The sequence below is a fragment of the Panthera tigris genome, chromosome C1 (assembly GCF_018350195.1).
Source record: "Panthera tigris isolate Pti1 chromosome C1, P.tigris_Pti1_mat1.1, whole genome shotgun sequence".
Taxonomy (NCBI): Eukaryota; Metazoa; Chordata; class Mammalia; order Carnivora; family Felidae; genus Panthera; species Panthera tigris.
The window spans coordinates 182,665,574-182,678,532 of record NC_056667.1 but is presented as its reverse complement, the minus strand read 5'-3'; the positions used below and the strand labels follow the sequence as shown (position 1 = coordinate 182,678,532).

Here is a 12,959-nt window from a genome sequence, read left to right as displayed (position 1 = left end):
ACATAAACATGCGGTCCCTAGCAGGCAGTGAGTAGGCAGGAGTCAGACCTGAGAGGTCATGAGGATCATGCTTGTGGATTTGAATTCTAAGTGCAGTCAGAATCTGTTTGAGGATTTTTAATGGGCACATGGCACAATTATATACATATATATACATATGTATATTGTATATGTATATCACATATAGTATACACTTACATATACATCTGCACACATATAGGCATATACATACATGTATTTTTTTCACGCATTCTGACTACTTTGGAGAAAAATACACTAAAGGGTCTTGTTGGAAGCTATTTCAATAATCCTGGCAAGACAATGGTGGATAGTAGGTGATAGAGGTAAAAGAAAGCAGGAAAATTCCAGATCTATTCAGGTGGAGCTGCTAACAGGATTTGGTTATAGACTGGTTAGAAGAGTGTGAAAGAATGGAATGGAGATGGCTTTCTGGGATTTGGGGCTAAGCTCCTCGGGAGACGGCCATGCTGTTCTGTACTAGCCAGAAGACTGAGTGAAGAACAGGCAGTAAGGGGGTGGGGGGTTGAGAAATCAAAACTTTTTTTACATGCTAATTAGATTTTAAGCTTCTTCTAGTTATAATGGTACAAAATAACCTCAGGCACATGTTTAAAACTATAAAAGAAAATAAAGCATTATTTTGTAAATTGCAACAGAGATGTATTGCCATTTTATAATTCCTTGCACATACCTTGAGGAAAGAACATAATCTATTTGTCACTGACTGAAAAATGAGTTCATAATCCATAAAGTTTTATTCTATCTGTGGAATATATTTTTCACAATTATTTAGAAACTGTTCAAGAAACAAAGAATTAATGAATAATATTTTCTTACTTGAAAATTTATTTTAAATCTCAGAGGTGTCAAAATGTTCTCTGAAAAAATTAGGGTAAAATCTGACACTATTAACAACTGAACAAACATAGAAACCAATTTTAAAAGCATATTCTTTTACAAGTTTATTTTTAAACAGTAGACTTACAATTCCTTAAATTGTCATGTTGAATTCCTCCTCACAACTAAACTGAATTGACAGAAAAGAGAAATTAATTGATAGTAATGAAATCCAGTGTGATATTTCAACCAAGAATAAAAAAGGAGAAGAAAATCCTCCTAATTCGGTGACTGCTAAAATACACGGCTTCAGTGTGAAAGCCCTTTATTTTCACAATGGAGGGTAGTCTGCTGTGGAACATCTGGCCTATAGAACAGGCTCTGAAACACAGCTTCTCTGAAAAATAGAATTAACCAATTAGAAGGAGGAATGGTGAAAGAGTCAAAATCAAATGAAAGTAATACAAGGATAAAAGTGGATTTGATTTTGTGGGGAAACAAACCCAGAATATTAGGTGATTTATCTTTGTGTGATAACTATGAGTGAGATTTTTTTAAATTTTTCCAAAAAGCTTAGTATTTCTCTTGTTTGAGAGGCTACTTGAAATTTGAGCACAGGGGGGAACCAATGAAACATGGGATCATAGAAACATGGGAAAACATCCAGGGTATGGTGAGAAATCAGCAGGAAGACTGCACAGAAAGACAGAGGAAATTCAGAATATAAGGTTATGATTACAAACCTGGATCTTTTTCCTTGTGTCGCCATATTGCTCTGCCAAAGGAATAAAGGCCGTCACGGATACTATGCACAGCACCTTGACCCAAACATGATGACAAGGAGGTTAGAATATTGCAAATCCAATATATTTTTCAGGCCTTCTCGCCGAAGTGCTAGGGTTTTACATTCTCCTGACAGTATTGTATTTTATAAAGGAAAATCAACACATATGGTGTCCTGGGTATGGATACACTGACGAAGGACACTGTGCAGAAAGTCTAAAATCTGGACTCCTCAGCTTGCAAGGTCAAATTACTTATGCTATATGTGCTGACTAGCAGCAGCTACATCTAAGTAAAACAGATAAAGGGAACTTTAAGAATCTAGGACATTAATATTAGCTAGTGAGCAAAATTTCTAACCATTGAACAGTTACGATGCCCTTGAGGTTTTATTTGAATAGCATTCTTTTCCATTCAGCTGTGTCACATTGCTTTCTTTAGAGATAAGAAGTGCTGTACAATATTCTTATAAAAGCTATTGTTATTCATTCCTATGTCAATGGTTTGTTTTACCCAACAAGTAATTATGAATTCCTTGTTGAGAAATGCTTGAGTCTGTGACTGCATAAATAAAATAAAGATAAAAAGGACTATTAAGCATTGTGCCAGGAGCTGTTAGTATGTTTGTTTGTTTTAGCAACCCTAAAAACTAAACACTTATGCGTTATATCTTGTAAAGAGATTGTATGGAAGAGAAGACAATATTTATATGGCATATTTGTAAATAGACAAATGCAGACATCAAATGTCAATACAGTAGCATCAAATCTACCAATCTCCAAATAAAAAAATATTATATATATATATATTCATATTACATATTCACCTACATATTCCAACATATCCAAATATATATTCCAATTAGGGCCTGAGGAAATTTAAAGAATTTACAAAGGATTTAGAGCCTGGAAGTCCATTTATGGATGATGGCACCAAGATGCCAATAACATGTTCACCTTGATGAAAACATGTGAAGAAAGAAAACCTCACCATTGAATCCTTGGAATTTCCTGGGTTTCAGCTGAAATTGACTATGAACTTAACATATTTTGGATGAATTACTATTCAAGTTTCCTTTATATTGACAAGGGACTGCAAAATAGCTATAGAGGAATGAAAAGTCACCAAATTGGGAACCAATAATTATAATTTCTAGGGTCCCCCAAACAAAGCAATATGTCTTGGTTTCCCCAATAGCCAAATGAGGATTACAAAACCTATCACAAAACATAAAACTGTTGCAAAACAAAACACTGTACCATTTAGGAGTGAAATCAGTAAAAGCCATGTAAAACCATTCCCTTTTATTACCACAAAGTTGTCTTTTCATTAGGAATTAAAATACCTGAGATTTTGCTAAGTCTCAAATCCTTACCCCATGGTAACCAGATCACTAAATAAGTAACACTAGATCCTGCAACTAAGATAAAAAATTTAGTTCTTCACTTAAATTTTAAGTAAGCGTTTTAATAACATCCAAGCTAAAAGTGAAATCTAGCAAGAATAAACCCATGCCATTTCTTAAGAAAAAAAATGTTTGAATAAAATATTACAAGAGTAATTAGGAAAGAAAAGAAAATCAATATGGATGCATAAAAAAGTATTTTGTAACATAAAAGACTATAATACAAATGCTAAAATATAAAGGGACATGACCATAAGTCGTGGAAGGTCATACATTTTTAAGAACATTTGAGATAGCATCAAGTTTTACTCAAGGAAATTTATTATAATTTCTATGAAATAAGATTTATAGGAAGTCATTTTCCTTCATTATCATCATATGACCTTGGGAAAAACATTTAACTTCTCTGTGAGAGATTAAAATTTCCAAAGAGGACAACAGCAACATTTCGGGGGTCACGTGCTCTTTCAGAACCTTACCACACCTGATCAATAGTTAAAGTTTTTCACACCCTCCTCCTTGATACCGGGTATGCATTTATCATAGCTTCAGTGGGTATAGTGTGGTATGACTTACAAGGCTAGGTCATAAAAGGCAATATGGCTTTATCCTGGCTGACCCTCTCAAGGGACACTCACTCTGTGTCCACATGCAGAGGCTACTTATAGATCCCAGCTTAGGATCAACCACTGGCATCAACCAGTGGCCCTGGGCAAGAACAAGCTTTCAAATGGTTCCAGCCCCTGGCGTTCACATCATCCCAACTGACACCGAGTAAAACAGAGATGGGTACCCCTATTGAAGCCTACCTACATTGCAGATAGTTGAACAAAATGAATGGGCTCCATTTTTTAAAAGGGTAGGTTTGGGGGTGATTTCTTATGTAGCAATACGTAACAGCACTCTCTAAGCCCCAGTTGCCCGTTTTTAATGGAGATAATAATAGCAATCTGTAAGACTGTTTTGAGAACTAAATGAACTTATGCATGTCAGCATGTAGCACAGTATGTGGGACATAGAAGATAGGTAAGTGCTAGGTACTAATGATGGGATCAGAAAATAGATCATAAGGGAAAAAAGCTGTCTGAGAGGCAAGCAGGAATTTAAACAAAGAGCCAGATGAGATAAGAAGAAATACTTTGAAATGAAAAATGTGATTGAATATTAAGCAGCAATATTGACAATATATAAAATGGAATGCTGTTGTAAAGGAAAGTCACAAGAAAACCCCCCAGGATTCAAAGACAAGTGCAGAAAAATAACATGATTACAGAAAATACGAAGGAAAGATATGATGATGATAAGGCCAAATGCTGCACCTCAAAAAACTAAAGTAGTGACACAAAGAAAATGCGTTTCTAGGCACACACATACACACACACACTGGAAAATACAAAAAGAAAGTTTTTATAAGCTAAAAAGACACCTAACTCTGCAAACTCACTATATACACAGAGGCAAAGTCTTGAACAAAGAAAAAAAAGAAACAGCAAACATACAGGCAGGAGTAAAGTTTACTTATTATTATTATTATTACTCAAAATTATCATTAACTTAAGAGATACCGTCATGTATCTTTAAGGGCTCTATTGAGGTGTAATATCACACAATTAACTCCACATATTTCAAGCACACAATTTGATTACGTTTTGATATATGTATAACATGTGAAACCATCACCACAATCAAGATAATGAACATACACATCCTCCTTGCACACTTTGTAACCCCACACTCCCCACTGTTCCCAGGCAACCACTGATCTGTCACTATTCATTAGTTTGCATTTCCAAACATTTATATTATTGGATACGCAGTATATACTTTTTGTGTGACCTCTTTTACTCATATAATTGTTTTGAGATTTGGCACTTTGTGTCTTCCAAGGAAGTTATAGAATTTGTAGGCCTAAAGTTTTCATATCCCCTTCTTTTCTAATACAGATGTTAACTGCTATAAATTTCCACCTATGAATGGCATTAGTGTGGTTCCATGATTTGTCACATATTCAAAATAACACCCGATTTCCTTTTTGATTTCTTCTTTGACTAATGAATTATATAGAAGTGCTTCAGTTAGTCTTCAAATATTTGGAGATTTTCCAAAGGTCTATTACTGATTTCTCATGTGATTCCTTTGTAGTCAGAGAACACACTGTGTATAATTTTAATTCTTTTAAAATTCCTTATTGAGACGTGTTTTATGATCCAGAATATGGTCTATCTTGGTAAAATTTCCTGTACACATTAAAAAAGTGTGTATGCTTCTGTTGTTGAGTATAGTGTTGTATAAATGGCAATTATGTTAAGGTGGTTGATGATATGATTTAAATCTCCTATATTCATAATTATTTTCTATTTGTTCTATCAATTATTGAGAAAGGTATATCAAAAACCCTGACTATAACTGTATGGTTATGCATTTCTTCTGGCAATTCTATCAGTTTTTGCTTCATGTATTTTTTCAAGTTCTGGTATCAGTTGCATACACATGTAGAATTGTTACATCTTCTTGATGAAGTGACTCCTCAATCACTATGAAATGACCTTCTTTATCACTGGTGTCATTAATTGCTCTGAAAGCTACTTCATCTGATATTAATATAGTCATTCCAGTTTTCTTTTGATTCATATTAGGACGATATATCTTCTCCATCTTTTCACTTTTAACCTGTTTGTGCCATTCTATTTGAGGTGTACTTCTTATAGACAGCAGATTGTTTAGTCTTATTTTATCCAATCAGATAATTTCTGCCTTTTATTGTAGTATTTATAAAGTTTACTTTTAATGTGATTATTGCCATAATTAGGCTTTAAGACAATCATCTTGCTAGTTGTTTTTTTTTCTCCTATCTGTTCTTCTCTCCTATTTTTTTTTCTATTTATGCCTTCTTTGGGATTAATCAAATATTTTTCTGATTCAATTTTATCTCCTTGGCTGGCTTACTAGTTATTGCTCTTTGCTTTCTTGTTTTAGTGGTTGATTGAGGGCTTAGAGTATACTCTAACTTACCACAATCTGCCTTCAAGTGATATCATACTATTTTACACCTAGTACAGGGACATTTCTCTCCTTCCAGGTTAGTGCTATTCTTATCCTTTTATATCGTTTACAAATTCCACATTGCCTTGTTGTTTTTGTTTAAACAGTCATTTATCGCTTTGAGATTTAAGTAATACACTTTTTAATGTATTTACCCCTACAGTTCCTGTTTCTAGTGTTCTTTATTCCTTTGTGTAGATTCATGTTTTCATCTGGCATCATCTCTTCCATTCTGGAGGAATTTTGTTGAGAGTTTAATGAAATTGCTCTATAATATTGCCACCTCCGCACCCACTTTGTGTGGCCAAGAGGCCTGTGGGGGACTTGATGTGATACCAGTCCCTTTCTTGAATGTACACCCTGGTTAGCAGCCCACAGTACACAGATTTCTGATATCACTACCCCACAGTCTCTCCACCTCCCCAGGCCTTCTCCTTGTGTGCTCTGTAGATAAGACCCCTACAAAGCTTACCAAAACCTTTTGAATTGGCTAATCCAGCCTTACTTAGCCCAAGAACCCCAAAGCACTCCACCTCAGGTCCTAATAAAGGCATGCACCCTGGGTGCCCCCACTTTCTCTCTGCCTGCTCCCTGCCTTGACCTCCCCATGGCCCCTTAAGGCATACCACATACTTTCTCCAAGACTTGTGGGTAACAAACTTCTCTATTTCAATTTCCTTGTAGCCTTCTGTGGAGCCATCCAACACTGTGGAATCTACCTAATAAATGATCATTTAACAAAGTCATAACTTCCTTTAACATTTCTGGTAGTGCAGGAGTGCTGGCGATGAATTCTTTCATCTTTTGAAATTCTTCATATCACTTTTATTTTTGAATGATTAAGCGTTGGCTTCTCTTTCAGTATTTAAAGTTGCTCCACTGTCATCTCACACGGTTTACACTAAAAAAATGTGCTAATTTTCTATGTGCTATTCATACATGTCTTATTTTGCTATCTACTTTTAAGACTTTCTCAATATCGCTACTTTTGAATAATTTTATTATAATATGCCTTGGTTGTTTACCTCATGTTTCTGGTCCTGGGGATTTTTTTGAAGGTTCTTAGATCTGTAGTTTTATAGTTTCCATTAAAAGTAAGAGTTTTCTCAGTCATTATTCCTTCAAATATATTTTCTACCACCCTTCTCCTCCACTCCAATTTCTTATATCAGACTTTTGGAGTTATTTCACTATTCACTGGTGCTCAATTCATTATGTAAACTCTCTTTTCTACATTTCTTCTTTTTAAAGAACCCTTTCACTGATAATTTACATAAGATAAAACTCACCCTTTTACACTACATAGTAGTTTTTAGTACCTTCACAAGGCGGTGCAACCATCACCACTGATTCCAGAACATTTTCATCACCCCCAAAAGAAACCACATACCCATCAGCAGTAACTCCTCACCCCACTTTCTCCCAACTCCTGACAACTACTAGTGCACTTTCTGTCTCCACAGATTTTCCTATGGACATTTCATACAAATAGAATTATACAATATGTGGCCTTTGTGCCTGGCTTCCTTCACTTAGCATAATGTTTTCAAGGTTCATTTATGTTGTAACATGTATTGGTACTTCTTTTCTTTTTACTGTTGAACAATCCATTTTAAAGATATGCTATCTTTTTTATCCTTTAATCAGTTGATGGACACTTGGATTGTTTCCACTTTTTTGCTGTTGTGAATAATGCTGCTATGAACATTTATGTTCATATATCTTCATTTTTGTTGGGTATATGCCTAGAAGTAGAACTGCTGGTCACATGGTAACTCTATGTTTAATCTTTCAACGAAGTGCCAGGTTCTTTTCCAAAGAAGCTGGACCATTTTACATTTCCTCTAATAGTGTATCACAGTTCTAATTTCTCTACATCCTCACTAGCTCTTGAACTATCTGCCTTCTTTTTATTATAGCTACCCTGCTGGGTGAGAAATGGTACCCCATTGTGGTTTCAATTTAAATTTTCCTTATGACCAATGCTATTGAGCATCTTTCCATGTGTTATTGCTCATTTGTGTATCTTCTCTGAAGAAATGTTTATTCAGATCCTTTGTCCATTTTTTTTTAGAATGGGTTGTCTTTTTATGATGTTGTAGTGATTGTTTATGTATCCTGGATGTCAATCCTTTAACAGATATACAAGTTGCAAACTCATTCTGCAAATTGTTCACTTTCTTTATGGTGTCATTTGAAGTACAGAATTTTAAAATCTGACGTTCAATCTTTCTTCCTTTGTTACTTGTGTTTTTGGTGTCATGTCTAAAATTCATAACCTTAACTCAAGTTCACAAAATTCTCTCCTATATTTTCTCCTAAGAGTTTTATGGTTTTATCTATATATCAATGGCAAAATTTATATTTAAAAAATTTTAAATTACCCAACAGAATCTACCAGAACCTTGAGTAAACATCGTACATAACGACGAAATAGTGCAAAATTCCTCCAAGATTGGGAATAAGAAAGGATGTTTACTAACATCACTTCTATTGAATATTGTACTGGAGGTTTTAACCAGTTCGACAAATCAAGAAAAACAGATAAGAAACATAAGTAAAATGCTTAAGGATCATAAAAGAAAAAAAAATTGTCATTATTTGCAGATGACATGATTATTTACCTACAAAATCTAAAAGAATTAATAGGTAATTTAAAATCAACAATTAGTTTATCAAGTTCATTCCATACATGATCATTACAAAACAATATACTGTATTTTCTATATACCACAACTTGGAAATTTAAATTTTAAAGTGCTACTATTTCTAATAGCTTAAAAAAATAAAATACCTAGGAGTAAATCTACTGAAAGTTGTGCAAGACCTTCATACAGAAATCCATAAAATTGTATTAAGAGAAATTAAATAAGACCTGAATAAAGGGAGTAATGCATCCTGTGAATGGACTGTAATACTCAATAATGTGAATGTCCAAGCTCCCCCAAATGATATATTCGTGTAATATATGACTGATATACATGATATATACATGTAATACCAATAAAAATTCCAGAAGGTACCTGATAGAAATTGATATATGGAAATGCAAAGAACCAAAAATAATCGAGAAAATGATGAAGAGGTAGAGAAGTAGGGAGGCCTACTCTCTCTGATAATCAAAACATTAAAAAAACTATCACAGTTAAGACAGTACAGCAATGTTGCCAGGACAGACACAGACCAATGGAACCAAACAGAGATTCCAGAAAGAGTCACACACATATATAAGTGCCTCATTTTTACAAGGGTGGCATTACAGAGTCATGGACATAAAACAATCTACAGTAAATGGGCTGGGTCAACTGATTATCCATTCTGGGAACAGATGAAATTAGAACTCTACCTTACACTATACACAAAAAGCAATTCTAGGAGGATTATAGGTTTAAATGTGAAAAGTAAACCAAGAAAGATACTAGCAGATAATATAGGATAATATTTTCACAAGCATAGGTCAGCGAAGATGTCTTAACACTAATCATAAAGGAAAAAAAATCATGCTTGGATTAAATCAGGTATATGTATATCAAAAGACATTAGTAGCAACATATATGAAAAACACAGGGTTAATATTCTTATTAAGTAAATGCCTTTTAAAAAATAATAATAAACAGATTAAAAGTTACCATCCCACTCAAAAGCAATCAGAAAAATTATAACTATCTATATAAAATTATCTGAAGTCAATGAATATACTAATATGTGTTCAATCTCACTAAAGAGTAGAGGATAAAGAGAAATAAGATTTTTTAAGCTAGCAGATTGACAAAGACATAAATAACAATAATTACATTTGGTATTAGCCAAGATTTGAGCACTCTCATAAACTCCTGGTGGGAATTTAAATTGAACAAGTTTTTTTGGAGACTATTTGGCAATGTATCACAAAATCCCTAAAAATTTTCACAAAATCCCACAAAATCCCCTAAAAAATCCCTAAAGTATTTATTAACCTTTGACCCAAAAATTCCACTTCTAGAAATTTGTCTTAAAGAAAAAAATTGTACCACTTTGAAAAAATGATTTTCATCACTGCAATGTTTGCATAACAAGAAATTAGGAGAGAAAAGTCTAACAATAGGGGATTGTTTAATATATTATAGTAATCCACATAATAAGACACTAATACTAATTTGGATCAAGAATCACCACCTAAGACATCTACAGAGGCAAGATGTAACATAAACGAATGAAGAAGCTCTTTGGCAAACTGGACAGCACATGCCTCTTTTGGAGAGGCCAACTCCAATTAATTCATGACAAGTAACATGTGGGGAGGTGCAGAAGGACGTCTAGTGTTGTCAGAATACCCAATCTTAGAAGTAGAAAATTAAATTTTTATGTGAAATCTCATGATTTTTAAAAGTTGTCTATTGTTTAAAACTTTTTGAAAAAGATTCAGCAGCCACATAAAATACATTATTTGTGGACTAGATTCCATTCAAAGGCTGAGAGTTCCAATGTACAGATATATTCATTGACATAGAAAGAGATCCATGATGTATTGTTTTTATTGTGTGGAAAGACTGTTACAAAAAACACTTTATATAATGTGATCTCAATTTTCTTAAAAATGAAAGTACATTTAGATGCATAAACTCTAAACAGTGTCTGAATGGATATAAATCCATAATGTTACTAGTGGGTGATTTTTTTATATATCTGTATTATTGCATTTTTATATTGATCATTAGTATTTTATTATCAAAGAATACAATAATGTTCTTTTCATTGGTGGTTATAAAGGAAAGAGTTGATAGTTTAGTTTAAAATTTTGAGAATTAAATTAAAAAATCAAAACCACTGAACAAATACTCTTCCACATAAAATCAGACAGACCAGAATCTAAAGTCAAATCTTCCATTCACTTTATCAGTGGCTCTGTCAGTGATAACACCTACCATCTCTGCTTCATATCACATTGGTAATGTAAAAATTAATAAACAAAAATTGAATTAATATCTACCATTACATTCCTAGCATCATCAAAAGCTAAGCAGGTGGAAGGAGGATTTTTCTACTACAGTGCAAGTCTGGAAAGAAGACAGACACTGGTAGAATGTAATAATGTAAGAAGTTTGCTTTGTTTCTATAATTCCATCCAGAGGCAAGACCATTATAGGAAATATGTTTCCCTTGTAACTTCTCTATTCTCAAAATCTGAAGCTCCACCCTGCCCCACCCTTCACTCCCTGGCTAGCAATCAGACCCAATGCAGTGGAGTAGAGACTGGTAGACAACCCATTGCCAGAAGGACCATTAGATGAGGTGGAACCCATATCATGTTCTCAGAAATACTTTTTTCCCCCCAGACTCAATTTATTTAAACTAAAAACAAAAACAGTCCAAGAACACTTGAGTAAGCTCCTGTAAGTGGAGCTCTAGGACAATTGGAATAAACTAGGGAAGCCACTTTTAAGGATTAGCTTTGAGCCTCAAATTAAGAAATTAATAATATTCTTTGAGAGTTTTTACCCTTTGTCTTCTCTTCCCACCTCTCCATACCACCAGTAAAGGCATGTACTTCTCTGAATGGAATTCAGGGAGGTGAAGAGGTCCACCGGTGAAACCAACCAATTAGCTGATGTAAAGTGGATTTTGTTTTTGTCTCTATCACCTCTTTTTTTTATCATAAGGAGGTTAGATACTACATTCCACTATTCCTTTTACTGTGCAGGTTAAATATAATGGAGTGTAAAGAAATTTTTCCAGGCAATTATAGTACCCTTGAAAACCTACCTTAAAATGAGCTCATGAACCTCGCTAAACACCCAGTTTCAAACCCAAGGAGAAATTTCACATTTGGTTCATGGAAATATCATACCCTTTGAGATATTTTTAATATAATAACTCATTTTCATTATTTTTCTCTTTTCAAAGAATTCATAATAAAAGAGAACCATAAAAGTGTTGTTTCATATCTTTACTTTCAGTAATGTGCAACATGAACATAATAGTATTAAGAAATCAGAAAAAAACTTAACACAGTAGCTATAGAAGATGCTTATAATTGCAAAAATTTTAACAATTATCTTCCCTAGTTTCCCCCAAACTTGCGTATTTGTTAATCAAATTAATTAAGAAGCTTTTCAAAATAAAAGCAATGTTTTAAATAAATATATTTTCATAACCATAGAACATTTAGTTCTGGTGGAAGTAACAAACATATTACACTCAAGTTCTTTATGAAGATATAAGGGTAAAAATTATCTGGATGCAATTATAAATGTACCCTAATTAGTTTGCTTCTTTTGTATGTATATTTTTGTTCATGTATTAAAATTATATCATATTTTGTAACAAGTTAGCTCTTAAATCATCACAAAGATGTTATCTGACCCACGGAATTTATGTCAATTCAACATGATGATGTGGTTGAACAATGTCTTTAAATTTAAATTTAGTACAATAAATTATATTTAATAAAAGCCAAGACCTCCTAGCTGCTCATGTCTGTTATAGATGAATGCTAGATTCCCAGTTTGGAAGAATGAGGCCTTCCTAAAAATCTCAACCTTGACATTTTATAACTGAAAATAAGGTCACATCAAAGTCCTAATTACAACAGAGCTCTCACTGTGTTTCAGAGTTCCGTGTAGGTGGGTATAAATTCACTTATGATCAGCTTTTCCACTGAAATCATACATGTTTAATATACAACCACAAAAAAACTTTCTAAAATTTGATTTTATTTAATAAATAGTTTAAAGAGTTTCTAAGTGAAGAAATGATTTTGCTGATTCTCTTAGAAATTCTGATCATTTTTTAATCTTTCACTCACTTTTATTTCTACTGTGATTCTTAGGAATTTTTCTAATCTATATTTAGTCTATCAAAACATCTATGCACTGGTAAATTTGGCTTCCTT

The 12,959-nt window shown here is 33.4% G+C and overlaps 1 protein-coding gene across 1 annotated transcript in view; it reads right to left on the bottom strand.

The window, feature by feature from the left end:
• Positions 1-1,151: 1,151 nt before the first annotated feature.
• The window catches only part of PLCL1 (phospholipase C like 1 (inactive)), a 343,861-nt gene continuing 332,053 nt past the window's right edge, over positions 1,152-12,959 (bottom strand). Inside the window, exons 7-8 of the transcript XR_006220873.1 lie at positions 1,602-1,676; positions 1,152-1,255 (exon numbers count right to left, since the gene is read on the bottom strand). The gene's annotated coding sequence lies outside the window, so the exon portion shown is untranslated. The remainder of the gene's footprint in view (positions 1,256-1,601; positions 1,677-12,959) is intronic.